Source organism: Tachyglossus aculeatus, chromosome 3 (genome assembly GCF_015852505.1).
Source record: "Tachyglossus aculeatus isolate mTacAcu1 chromosome 3, mTacAcu1.pri, whole genome shotgun sequence".
Lineage (NCBI taxonomy): Eukaryota > Metazoa > Chordata > Mammalia > Monotremata > Tachyglossidae > Tachyglossus > Tachyglossus aculeatus.
The window spans coordinates 57,452,666-57,466,411 of record NC_052068.1 but is presented as its reverse complement, the minus strand read 5'-3'; positions in this window follow the sequence as shown (position 1 = coordinate 57,466,411).

The following is a 13,746-nucleotide window of genomic DNA, read 5'->3' as shown; positions in this document are numbered from 1 at the left end:
ACATGGTGCTCACAGTGTTAATCCCCATTTTTCAGATGAGGTAACTGAGGCGCAGGGTAGTGAAGTGACTTTCCCAAGGTCACACAACAGATGAGTGAGTGAACCAGGAATAGAACCCAGGTCCTCTGACTCCTAAACCCATGCTCTTAATCATTTGGCCCCTCTACTTTTCCAATGGTATATAAATCAATGGTATTTATTGAGTGCTTACCGTGTGCAGAGCACCATACTAAGTATTAGGGAGGGTACAATATAACAGAGTTTGTAGACACATTCCCTTCTCACAAGGACCTTACCTTCTAGATGGTGAGGCAGACGATTAAAATAAATCATGGGTCTGTAGATCAGTGCTATGGGGCTGATGTATATATCAAGTGCTAACGGGTACAGATCCATGGGCGTAGGAATTGCAGAAGGAAGAAGGAAGGGGGGACAATGAGGCCTTAGTTGGGGAAGGCCTCTAGGTGATTTGATTTTAATTTAGGCTTTGAAGGTGGGGAGAATGGTGGTCTATCAGATATGAAGGGGAGAGAGTTCCAGGCCAGAGGGAGGATATGGATGAGAGGTCAGTGGTGAGATAGATGGGATGGAGGTACTTGATTTACATGGATATTACAGAAGAGGAATTTGTAGACTTAAGGTGGTGTGGGAGTGTGGGAAGAGGGAGCCATTTCCCTCTCTGGATTCATTTGCAGGCTTTTATTACGGGATTGTTTTTTTTTTTTCAGTGTGTCTGAGGTTTTCCAGAAGTCCTGAGGAGGGAAAACCTATAGAGCGAAGACAGAAACTCTGTTTTTGTTGGTTTTTGTAATTTGGTTTGTTTGCTTGCCTTCATGTTCCAATCTGGAAATTATGGTCTGACTGAGTGAATGCCCACATTCTTGCACATCTCTATCTTCACATTCATTCATTCAATCGTATTTATTGAGCGCTGACTGTGTGCAGAGCACTGTGTTAAGCGCTTGGGAAGTATAAGTTGCACATGGGAGGAGGGAGAGGGTGGCAAGAGTAGCAGAGGGAAAATGGAAGAAAGATTATCTCTCCCAAGATGATGTGGCTCTTTTAAGGAAAGAGCACACTACCAGGGTAGGAGAGGACACATTTTATAGAGAGCGTTATGTTTCAAAGGCTGATACCACATGATTGGGGGTTATGTACAATTTGTCACTAAAATAGAAATGTAATTGCAGTTGCCAGTTAAATGGCCTACCTCTCCTCCCTCTGTTCTACTCCCCTCCTCACCCCACAGCCCTTGTGTATACATGTACATATTTATTATTCAATTTATTTGATTAATGATGTGAATATATCTATAATTCTATTTATTTTTATGCTACTGATGCCTGTTTACTTGTTTTGTTTTGTTGTCTGTCTACCCCCTTCTAGACTGTGAGCCCATTGTCGGGTAGGGATTGCCTCTATCTGTTGCCGAATTGTACTTTCCAAGTGCTTAGTACAGTGCTCTGCACACAGTAAGCACTCAATAAATATGATTGAATGAATGAGTGAAGACAGCAGAGAAAATCTGAGCTGGCCAAGTGGTTGAGCCACTGAATGAGGGCAGTGTATGTTTGATTTTTCCTGGGTGGTTACTTTGAGTCATGGAATTTGTTTTCGTCCATTCCTACACTTTCCCACACCGTGATCCGTTGTCTCCCATAAATAGAATTTATTCAACCTTGGTTCCTCGCTTGTCTAGATCGTCCTTTGTTCTTCCCCGTAGCACTGGGAAGGTGTCAAGTTGTTTCTGCTCTGCAGGGCAGTTGAAATTCATTCATTCATTCATTCAATCGTATTTATTGAGCACTTAAGAGTGCAGAGCACTGTACTAAGCACTTGGGAAATACAAATCAGCAAAATATAGAGACGGTCCTTACCCAACAAAGTGATGGCAGTCTAGAAGGGGGAGACAGACAAAAAACAAAACAAAACAAGTAGACAGTTGTCAGTACCATCAGAATCAGTAGAATTATAGCTATATACACATCATTAATAAAATAAAGTAATAAATATGTACAAATATACCCAAGTATTGTGGGGAGGGGAAGGGGGAAGGACAGAGGGAGGGAGGTGGGCGATGGGGAGGGGAGGAGGAGGAGGAGAGGAAAAAGGGGGGCTCAGTCTGGGAAGGCCTCCTGGAGGAGGTGAGCTCTCGGTAGGACTTTGAAGGGAGGAAGAGGGCTAATTTGGCAGATGCACGAGCGGCACCAGGGAGTGGGTCTGATGATTGTAAAAGCACAACGTAAAGCAGTGAAATGCTTGGGAACTTCTACAAGGTGAGAATTTCTGGGTGAAGTAGAAGGAAAAATAGGGTTATGCCTCTCTTCAGAAATGGGGATTTCACTCTAATTTACTGAGATGCAACAGCAATAGCCATGCCCTTTAGTAGAATGATTTTATAATGGAAAACCGAAGTGCAACATGATCTTCATTTCAAAAGCAAGTTTTCAGTAGTCATCAGCTCATACACTTCAGTGTATTTATCCATAGTATTTATTTGCTTTCTGTAGAGCACTTTCCTAAGTGCCTAGGAGAGTGTGGGAGAGGTAAAGAATATAATTCCCATCCTCAAGAGTTTTCAATCTAACAGGGAAACCTAAAGGGACACATTAGCATTTTTCATCCCTAAGAACCTTGGAATACAACCTAGCATAAAGTGGAAAGCATTCCCATTTTTGACTACATTTCCAATAATCAAATGGAGCAACCTCATCAGAGACGCAGCATGGCCTAGTGGATAGGGCACAGGCTTGGGAGACAGAAGGACCTGGGTTCTAATCCCGGCTCCACCACTTATCAACTGGGTGACTTTGAGCAAGTCACTTAACTTCTCAAGACCCCAGTTATTTCATCTGTAAAATGGGGATTAAGACTGGGAGCCCCATGTGGGACATGGACTGTGTCCAGCTTGATTAGCCTGTAATAATAATAACAATAATAATAATAATAATAATATTTGTTAAGCCCTTACTATGTTCTAAGCACTGGGGAGGATACAAGGTGATCAAGTTGTCCCACAGTCTTATTCCCCATTTTACAGATGAGGTAACTGAGACACAGAGAAGTTAAGTGACTTCACATAGTCTGCACATAGTAAGCACTCAATAAATACAATTGATGATGAAGTGACTTGCCCAAAGTCACACAGCTGACAATTGGAGGAGCCGGGATTTGAACCCATGACCTCTGACTCCCAAACCCTTGCTCTTTCCACTGAGCCATGCTGCAATGCTTAGTACAGTGCCTGGCATATAGCACCTAACAAATACTATAAATACATAGTAAGCACCTAACAAATACTATAAAAAAGATCGAGAAAGAAATATCCTCAAAATGTATCTGCTGTTTATTGTACTCTCCCAAGAGCTTAGTACAGTGCTATGCATATAGTAAGCATTCAATAAATACCATTGATTGATTGATTGATTTAAATAGTGGAAAAAGACCTCAAAGCTCCCCTATGGGTATGTGAGTGGTTGCATTGGACCCAGCTACACTGCACACACAATCATTCATTCATTTCAGTCATTCAATCGTATTTTTTGAGTGCTTACTGTGTGCAGAGCACTGTACTAAGCCCTTGGAAAGTACAATTAGGTAACAGACAGAGACAAGCCCTACCCAACAACAGGCTCACAGTCTACAAGGGGGAGACAGACAATAAAACAAGTAGACAGAAGTCAATAGCATCAAAATAGAAGACCGTCTCTGTATGTTGCCAACTTGTACATCCCAAGCACTTAGTACAGTGCTCTGCACACAGTAAGTGCTCAATAAATACAATTGAATGAATGAATAAATAGAATTATAGATATATACACATCATTAAAGAGAAGCAGCGTGGCTCAGTGGAAAGAGCACAGGCTTGGGAGTCAGAGGTCATGGGTTCTAATCCTAGCTCTGCCACTTGTCAGCTGTGTGACTTTGGGCAAGTCACTTAACTTCTCTGGGCCTCAGTGACCTCATCTGTAAAATGGGGATTAAGACTGTGAGTCACCCGTGGGACAACCTGATCACCTTGTAACCTCCCCAGGGCTTAGAACAGTGCTTTGCACATAGTCAGCACTTAATAAATCCCATTATTATTATTATTATTATTAGGTAAGGAGGGAGGGTGTTCCAGGCCAGAGGTAGGATGTGGTCCAGAGGTCAGCGGCAAGATAGATGAGATGCTGCCATGTCCTTAAATAGGGTCTTTACTAGATGACCTTACTTTTTACCACACGGACACCAAATTCAACACAATCAGTGTTCTAAGCCCCATTTCCCCTACCTGTTCCCCATTCTGACTGACTGTGCATGTCTTAAGCATATTGGTGCTTTGCACATAGTAAGTGCTTAATAAATTCCATTATTATTATTATTATTGATATTCACCCCAGCCCAACACCACTAACACATATCATTATTATTATTATTATTATTATTATTTCCCCTATATGCAATTTATTTTAATGTCTGTCTCCCCCTGTGGACTAAAAGCTTTTTGTGGGCAGGGATTGTCTTACCAACTCTATTGTATTTTTCCCAAGTGCTTAGTACAGTGCTGTGCACACAGTTAGTGTCCAATAAATACTACTGATTAGCTGATTGATTCTGTTAACCATATATCGTCATGGATTTTGAGCAGGGGGTCCCCCTGAAACCCCTACTTAATCGATACCTGGAAACTGCTTAGATTCCAATCAGTTAAGCAGTCAGTCAGTCAGTCAACTGTATTTACTGAGAGCTTACTGTGTGCAGAATACTGTACTAAGTGCTTGGAAGAGTACAATATAGCAGTACAACAGAAACATTCTCTGTCCACAATGAGCTTAAAGTCTAGAAGGGGAGAGAGACATTAATTGAAGAAACGGCATGGCTTAGTGGATAGAGCATGGGCCTGAGATTCACAAGGTCACGGGTTCAAATCCCAGCTCTGCTGCTCGTCTGCTGTTTGACCTCGGGCAAATCACTTCACTTCTTTGGGTCTCTCTTCCTTCATCTGTAAAATGGGGATTAAGATATGAGCCCCAAGTGGGACAGAGATTGTCCAACACAATTTGTTTGTTTCCACCCCAGCACTTAGTACAGTGCCCGGCACATAGTAAGTGTTTAACACATACCATCATCATTATTATTATTATCATTAATAATGATAATATAAATAAATTACAGATACTTCTAGAAGTGCCATGGAGCAGCACTAATCAATCAATCCATCATATTTATGGAGTGCTTTCTGTATGCAGAGCACAGTACTAAGAGCTTGGGAGAGTACGATATAACAATATAACAGACACATTCCCTGCCCACAACCAGGGATTGATGAGTTAAGGTGAAGGGAGGGGGAGCATGAATTATTAAATGGTCTGAAGATTTAAGCCCTTCAATAACAAGGAGCACTTAGCACTTTCTCTCTCCGGATCGTTCCACAATCATTCGTTAGGACTCCACACAGCAGCCTCTCCGGGGAGTTGGTTAGAGTTGGTGGGGCGGGAGCCCAGGGAGGGCACAAAACTCCTGCAGTCAGGGCTTTCTCTCTCTCCCTGCAGAGGAGCTGCAATCTTCAGAGGGACGCCCAGTTCTCCTGTGCTGATTGAGGTGGGATTAAATTGATAGGTTTAAAAATCTATCAGGCATATCCTTTGACTCTTGGCTTCTACCCAGGTTGTACTACGAGGCCAATGGATTTCATTTTATTTTACCTATTTATAGATGGAATTACTGGAAATCTATGCGAAATCGATCAATCAATCAATCAATCGGATTTATTGAGCGCTTACTGTGTGCAGAGCACTGTATTAAGCACTTGGGAAGTACAAGTTGGCAACATATAGAGACAGTCCCTACCCAACAGTGGGCTAACAGCCTAAGGTTCAACCATTCAATCATCAGGATCATACTCTGAGGGTGGTGAAGACCCTACAAGTTACACAAATGAAATAGGGCACTCAAATCTTCCTCCACAGATGCCAATCCCCAAGGCCAATTGACAGACTTATCCCAATAAAGGGCCTAACAGCAAAAATGTATAACTAAGGGATGGTACCTTTACACTGATTTTCCATACAAAGTATCAAGTAACTATTAACCCGTGACAAATTTGTTTTTGAATCAAAGCACTTCCGTTTCTAAAAATGCTTCATGCTCTTCCTGATTCTAGAGCAGCAATGCTGGTTGAAATTTACAGAAATGGTAACAATAGTGGCATGCATTAAGCACTTACTGTGGTCCAGGCACTGGACTAAGTGCTGGGGTAGATACAAGATAAGCAGGACAATACAGTCTCTGTCCCATAGTCTAAGGGTAAGGAAGAACAGGTATTTTATCCCCATTTTATAGATGAGGGAACTGAGGCACAGCAAAGTTAGGTGACTTGCCCAAGGTCACACAACAGACAAATGGCAGAGTTAGGATTAGAATTTAGGCCCTCTGACTCCTAGGCCTGGAATCTTTCCACTGGGTGACACTTCTTAAATATCAGACCTCATCAGCTCTAAATTCCTCATTACTGGCATCAATTTACATGTTCTCTCTCTTCACCTCCCACTCTCCAGCTCCCATTCTCCACTCCTCCCAAGTTCATCTTTCGACTCTCCCTCGCTCTCAACCGACCCTCCTCAATCCTTGCCGAGGCCCTTCCTGGAATTCCCTCTCCTTTCAATCCCACCGATCCACAACCCTCCCCAACTCCAAAGCCTTCCAAAAAGCCCACTTCCTCTAGAAAGCCTTCCCTGATTAACTGCCAATACCACAAGTCATATCAACCCTACAGTCACCCTGAGTACATATGTATTTCTACCCATCCTTCGTACTTAATCCAAAAAGCAACTACTTCGGCCATTCTGTGCTGATATAATAACGATGGCATGCTTAACGCTTATTCAACTACGCATTCAGTTATTTTGATCACTCTATTATGTCGGTCTCCCCAGTTTGCTTATAAGCTCTCTGGACAGGGAATGCATCAAATTCTTGTTTCTTCCCCTCCAGATTGTACGCTCCTTGTAGGCAGGGAATGTGTCTGTTTATTGTTATATTCTACTCTTTCAAGCTCGTAGTACAGTGCTTTGCACACAGTAAGTGCTCAGTAAATACAATTAAATGAATGAAGAGTAAGCACTTAATAAATTCAATTGATTGATCGATTGATCTTTAAGCACTCATTTTGTGCCAAGCACTTTACTAAGAATTGGGGTAGCTTCAAGGATTTAGTAATCTGAACCCAGTAAGTGTTCAGTAAATGCCATTCATTCATTCAATCATATTTATTAAGTGCTTCCTGTGTGCAGAGCACTGTACTAAGTGCTTGGGAAAGTTTATTGTTGTATTGTACATACAGTGCTCTGCACACAGTAAGCACTCAATAAATATGACGACTGACTGACTGAATGAATAATGAAGTAAAAGTCATAATCCTCGCTCTCCAAAGACCTCTGCATCTAAAGGGAAAACAGGTGGACATATAGCAAATAGGAGCAGCCAGGGCAGTTACAAAGAATGAGGATGATACTGTCCTTATCCTCAGGGAGTTTGCTATCTAAAGGAGGGAGGTAAGAAGAGCAGATAAATGTAACTTCTTTTAAAGCAGTGAATAAACTTTAAAACTTGAACAGCAAAGCATCCAAACCAGGGAACTATCAGCAGAGAGGTCAAGTTCTATAATGTCTTCTTACCTCTAGGATCACTTCCTCCCTCCCTCCCTCCCAGCTCAAATGCTCTTTTTAGATTTGTTTCTTTGTTTTTTTAGTGGTATTTGTTAAGTGCTTACTATGTTCCAGGCACTGTACTAAGCGCTGGAGTAGAGGCAAACTAATCAGGTTGGACACAGTCCATGTCCCACATGGGGCTCAGAGTCTTAGTACTTCTTTTACAGATGAGGTAACTGAGGCCCCGAGAGGTGACCTTGCCTAAGGTCATATATCAGAAAAATGGCAGAGCCAGGATTAGAACTCAGGTCCTTCAGATTTCTAGGCCCGTGCTCTATTCACTAGGCCACAGTGCTTCTGCTGCTTTTAGCTCTTGTCTTCCATATTGTTGTTGCTATCCTATGTTAATTGGCAACTGCTCTGAGTGTTGTTGTTAACCCCATCCCCCCACCACAGCACTTGTGTATTTATGTACATATTTATAATCCTATTTATATTAATGATGTGTATATATCTAGGATTCTATTTATTTATAATAATAATAATAATTGTATTTTTTAAGTGCTTACTATGTGCCAAGCACTGTTCTAAGCACTTGGGTAGATGCAAGGTAATCCAGTTGTCCCATATTGGGCTCACACTTTTAATCCCCATTTTACAGCCGAGGTAACTGAGGCCCAGAGAAGTTAAGTGAATTGCCCAAGGTCACACAGCAGACAAGTAGCAGAGCCGGGATTAGAACCCATGTCCTCTGATTCCCAAGCCTGTGCTCTTGCCACTAAGCCACGCTGCTTCTCTTATTTATATTGATGCTATTGATTCCTGTTTACTTGTTTTGATGCCTGTCTATGCCCTTTTATACTGTGAGCCCTTGTGGGCAAGGATAATCTCTATTTGTTGCTGAACTGTACTTTCCAAGCACTCAGTACAGTACTCTGCAAACCGTAAGCGCTCAGTAAATACAACTGAATGAATAACTAGTTATGTCACTGGTATTGAAACAGCTCTGATAGCCATCTCTGAGGCTCGGAGGGACTGAAGTTTGACATCTTCTTAGTCTAATAAAGGATATGGACTTGAAAGCCATGGGACTGAGGTTCTAGTCCCAGCTCTGACTCTATCCATGCTGGGTGACCTTAAGCAAGTCACCTATCCTCTCTGGGCTTTCAGTGTCTTCATCTGTAAATGGAGTTGATAATGCTATCCGCTCTACCCTATCCCACAGGGATGTGGTGAGGGAAAAATAAGACAAAATAGTATGAGAATGTTTGGGGCACATTTTAAAGAAATGTTATGTGAATTGAAGGTTTTATTTATCCCAGGCAGAAATTATATCTCAAAGGGTAGGTAAAAAAGATATGTAACAATGAGGCTGATTCAGGGGACTCATTCACTGGTGGTAAACTTGTGGGTGGGAAAAGAAATGATATATTCAAATTGCTTTGTAAATAAGTGAAAAATGTGCAAAGTCCCCACCAGGCTTTGCTTCTCAGGGGACCCTGAGTGAAGAAATGATGAAACCAGAATTCCTTTCTCCTCACTTGGTAAAAATCATTCGCTGCTCTGGACTAGCAGGCCAACAGCGTGGCTTCAAATCACTGGTGTGGAAAAGCTTCTTTTAAATGTGAAATGGACAGGCTGGAACACTGACCAAGACTCTGTTTATTTTGCAGAGTGTGGTCTCAGTGCAACCCACTGACGTAACTGCTTCCCACACGGAGTGCTGAAAGGTTGAGTTTACAGCCTTGAAATCCAATCGCCCAGAACGCAGGCCATCTTCATCTTGGTTGCAGAGAAGACATTATTCTCATTTTTTATGGACACTGTGGCTAGCCCCCTGAGATAAGAATAAACAGAACGAGTCCTTAATCTTTCTGAACCCTGCTGCCTCAGCATATATTTTCCACTTACCCTTTCCTTAAAGCTTTTAAGCATTTGACTTACACACTTCTGAACACCCCCAATGGGCTCCTCTGGTTTGGTTTCGTCCCCAAGAAAGCTGGCGTTAAAATAGACCTTTTCCCAGCAATAATAATCTCATTTACCATAAATTATTCTATTCTCAGTACCTTTGAGACACATGAGAGCTTTTGTGTAATAAAAAAGCCATTTATTTGGGAATATTGCAATGCTGGTTTCAATATTTTTCTCATTTTTAATGCAGGGGGCATTCAATATGATTGAAAGAGATTTTCTTTTAAAAGTAAATTTACGGCAAGTGTAAGTACCGAGCAAGGAGCAAGATACACCGTTTCAAAGAACACTGAGACAGGGAATGAATCAAAAGGATTCATAATTATCTTGTAATACAATCCCATCTGTGTTCTGCACCGGAATAGGCAGGATCAATCAATCAATCAATCGCATTTATTGAGCGCTTACTGTGTGCAGAGCACTGTACTAAGCGCTTGGGAAGTACAAGTTGGCAACATATAGAGACAGTCCCTACCCAACAGTGGGCTCCCAGTCTAAAAGGGGGAGACAGAGAACAAAACCAAACATACTAACAAAATAAAATAAATAGAATAGATATGTGCAAGTAAAATAAATAAAAACAGTATTCGATAACTCATAAAGAGTATTCAGGAAGCAGCATGGTCTAATGGAAAGAGCTCGAGCCTGGGAGTCAGAGGACGTGGGTTCTAATCTCCCCTCCACCACTATCTACTCTGTTACCTTGGACGAGTCACATAACTACTCTGTGCCTCAGTTCCCTCATCTTTAAAATGGGGATTGAGACTATGTCCAACCTGATTATCTTGTATCTACCTCAGCACATAATACAGTGCCCGGTATGTAGTAAGCATTTAACAAATTCCATTAAAAAAGCAATAATCAGGAGACCTGAATTAAATTTCTATTCTGTCTCCATTTGATTATGTTCTGTTTGAGGGGAGGGACCATAGCCTATAGTTCTATAAACTATCCCAACACCAGTACAGTGCTCTGCAAAAAATGGGAGCACAGAATTGGCATACACCTAGGCACAAGTGGGTTATGTTCCCTGATACCACAAGTAGTAACACGGGATACATTTTGCCATAGATTTGTCTCGTCTTATGCTGTTGAGTCATCTCGAACCCATAGCTACGCCATGGACACATCTCTCCCAGAACTCCCCACCTCCATCTGCAATCATTCTGGTAATGTAGCCATAGTGTTTTCTTGGTGAAAATATAGAAGTGGTTTACCACTGCCTCCTTCCACACAGTAAATATAAATATGAGTCTCTGCCCTCAACTTTCTTCCATGCCTCTGCTGCCCAGCATAGGTGAGTTTTGACTCGTAGCAGATTGCCTTCCACTTGCTAACCACTGCCCAATTTAGGATTGAATGTGTATACCTCTGCTTGACTCAAGCAGACTCAAGCTTGACTCAAGCTTGATTCAAGCGCTTAGTACAGTCAAGCACTTAGTACAGTCAAGTGCTTAGTACAGTGCTCTGCACACAGTAAGCGCTCAATAAATACGATTGATGATGACTCTCCCTCCCATAGTCGAGACTGGTAGAATACTGGAAACTGTCCAGGTGCAACCCTGAGAGGGCGGGCCATAGATTTACATGGCATAAATTAAGATTCATTCCAAAGCCCCTGGAAAAGTAATATCAGATTGCTTTACAAACTGTTTTTGCCAAGATCAATGTCACTAAATTCCTTTTAGTCTTTATTAAAATAACTGTGGCCTGTTTTTTGTAGAGGGCTTACTATATGTTAAACATTATACTAAGTGCTGGGGTACATACAAGATAATCAGGTCCCACATGGGGCTCACAGTCTAAATAGGAGGGAGAACAGGTGGTGAATCCCCAGTTTTGCAGATGAAGAAACTGGAGCACAGAGAAGTTAAGTGCTTTGCCCAAAGTCAAACAGCAGACAAGTGGCAGAGCTGTGACTAATGTTAATGATAATAATAATAACAATCATAATGGTATTTGTTAGGCGCTTACTATGTGCCAAGCACTGTTCTAAGTCCTGGGGTAGATACAAGGTAATCAGGTTATCCCACGTGGGGCTCACGGTCTTAATCCCCATTTTACAGTTGGGGTAACTGAGGTACAGAGAAGTTAAGTGGCTGGCTTAGTGGAAAGAGCCCAGGCTTGGGAGTCAGAGGTCGGGAGTTCTAATCCCACTTCTGCCACTTGTCAGCTTTGTGACTTTGGGCAAGTCACTTAACTTCTCTGGGCCTCAGTTCCCTCATCTGTAAAATGGGGATGAAGTCTGTGAGCCCTATGTGGGACACCCTGACTATCCAGTATCTATCCCAAAACTTAGAACAGTGTTCTGCACATAGTACGTGCTTAACAAATGTCATTATTATTATTATTAAGTGACTTGCCCCAAGTCACACAGCTGATAAATGACAGAGCCGGGATTAGAACCCTGGTCCTCTGACTTCCAGCGCTGTGCTCTTTCCAATAGCCCACACTGTTTCTCTAGTTCAAAGTACATCACAATATTAAATGAGGAGTTATAGTTTGATTATGCATTGCTGTAATAGACTGCAGAAGTAATGCTTGTTCTGTTGATCTGGTTGTGACTTTTCAACCTCAGTGAAGAATTTGTTCAATTTAGTTGGACAACTCAGCAGCTTCCTTTGCTTCTTAAAGCACCTTGTAGTAGACTGAGGCCTCCTGAACACGTTTGTGCCTTTGTGAACCCTTCCCTTATAGAATATTCTTCAACCATATTTATAAATTCACCAGCTTTCTTGAAAATTGATGTAAGACTTCTTAATCCACAAATTGAAAAGAAGCCAAGGGTGAGAAGGGCAAAGAAACCGTAATGACTTTGTCACTTGTCTTGATGTATATATTCATTCATTCATTCAATCGTATTTATTGAGCAACTACTGTGTGCAGAGCACTGTACTAAGCGCTTGGGAACTACAAGTTGGCAACATATAGAGACGGTCCCTACTCAACAGCAGACTCACTATATATATATATATATAATGGTATTTGTTAAGCGCTTACTATGTGCAAAGCACTGTTCTAAGCGCTGGGAAGTTTACAAGGTGATCAGGTTGTCCCACGGGGGGCTCACAGTTTTAACCCCCATTTTACAGATGAGGGAACTGAGGCCCAGAGAAGTGAAGTGACTTGCCCAAAGTCACGCAGCTGATGGAGGAGCCAGGATTTGAACCCATGACCTTTGACTCCAAATCCTGGGCTCTTTCCACTGAGCCACGCTGCTTCTCCAATGTCCACGTTGTGACAACTTGCCACAACGTATCAACTTGCTGAAATTCAATGAAATCCTCTTTCCATCAGTCTCTGGTATTTACTGATCTGTTTGCAGATCCCTGTACTAAGCCCTTGAAAGTGTACAATAGAGTAATGAAACATGATCCTCACCCTCAAGGAATTTACAATCTAGAGGGGGAAAGAGAAATTAATATAAAGTACAGGTATGGTGAGTGCCTGGTGGGGACAATGATTCTTCTGAATGTGATACTGCTTTGTGACCTTGGGCAACTCCCTTATTTTCTCTGGGCTTCAGTTTCCTCATCTGTAAAATGGGGATTCGATACTGTTCTCCCAACTACTTGGAATGCGAATTCCTTGTGGGACAGGGATTGTGTCCAAACTGATTATCTTGTATCTACCCCAGTACTTAATACAGTGCTTGGCACCTTATAAGCACTTAACAAACACCCCGATTATTATTATTATACAAAGAACTCATTGCTATCTACATTACCCGCTTTTAAATTAACCTGCCTCCAGCTCAACAATTTCATTAGTTATCTGGTCAGGGATCTAGACTGTAAACTCGTTGTGGGCAGGGAATTTGTCTGTTTATTGTTATATTGTTTTCTCTCAAGAACTTAGTACTGTACTCTGCACACACTAAGCGCTCAATAAATATGATTGAATGAATAAATGCTCATTCTACTCCTTTAAAATAGGACAGAAACTGGGTAGCGCTTTCCAAGATCCAGTCGTTGTTGACAGTTTAATCTCAAGCCAGAGCAAGAATTATAGACCCTCAGTATAGTGAGAAGCAGTGTGGCTCAGCGGAAAGAGCACAGGCTCTGGAGTCGGAGGTCATGGGTTTTAATCCCACTCCGCCAATTGTCAGCTGTGTGACTTTGGGCAAGTTACTTCACTTCTC